Source organism: Carlito syrichta, unplaced genomic scaffold (assembly GCF_000164805.1).
Source record: "Carlito syrichta isolate Samal-C Ts95f unplaced genomic scaffold, Tarsius_syrichta-2.0.1 Scaffold307172, whole genome shotgun sequence".
NCBI classification, from domain to species: domain Eukaryota; kingdom Metazoa; phylum Chordata; class Mammalia; order Primates; family Tarsiidae; genus Carlito; species Carlito syrichta.
In genome coordinates, this window is record NW_007251268.1 from 346021 (window position 1) to 346484 (window position 464).

Genomic DNA, 464 nt, shown 5'->3' on the forward strand with positions numbered 1-464 from the left:
CTGCACTCTAGTCTGGGCGACAGAGTGAGACTCCAACTCAAAAAAAAAAAAATGTATTTAATATAATTAAACTACCTTAAACATGCTCAGAACACTTCCGTTAGCCTGCAGTTGAGCAAAATCATCTAACATAAAGCCTTTTTTTGTTGTTTTGAGTCAAGATCTCACTATTTTGTCAAGGCTGGAATGCAGTGTCGACCTCCGGGGCTCAGGTGATCCTTCTGCCTCAGCCCACGGGTTTGAGACCAGCCTGAGCAACTCGACGAGACCTCATCTCTACAATAAATCCATAAAAATTTAGCTGGGCGTGGTGGCGTATGCCTGTAGTTCCTGCTACTTGGAAGGCTGAGGCGGAAGGATCACCTGAGTCCAGGAGGCCGAAGCTGAGGTGGTGGTGAGCATGCCACTGCACTCCAGCCTGGGCAACAGAGTGAGACTCCAACTCAGGAAAAAAAAAGGGGGGG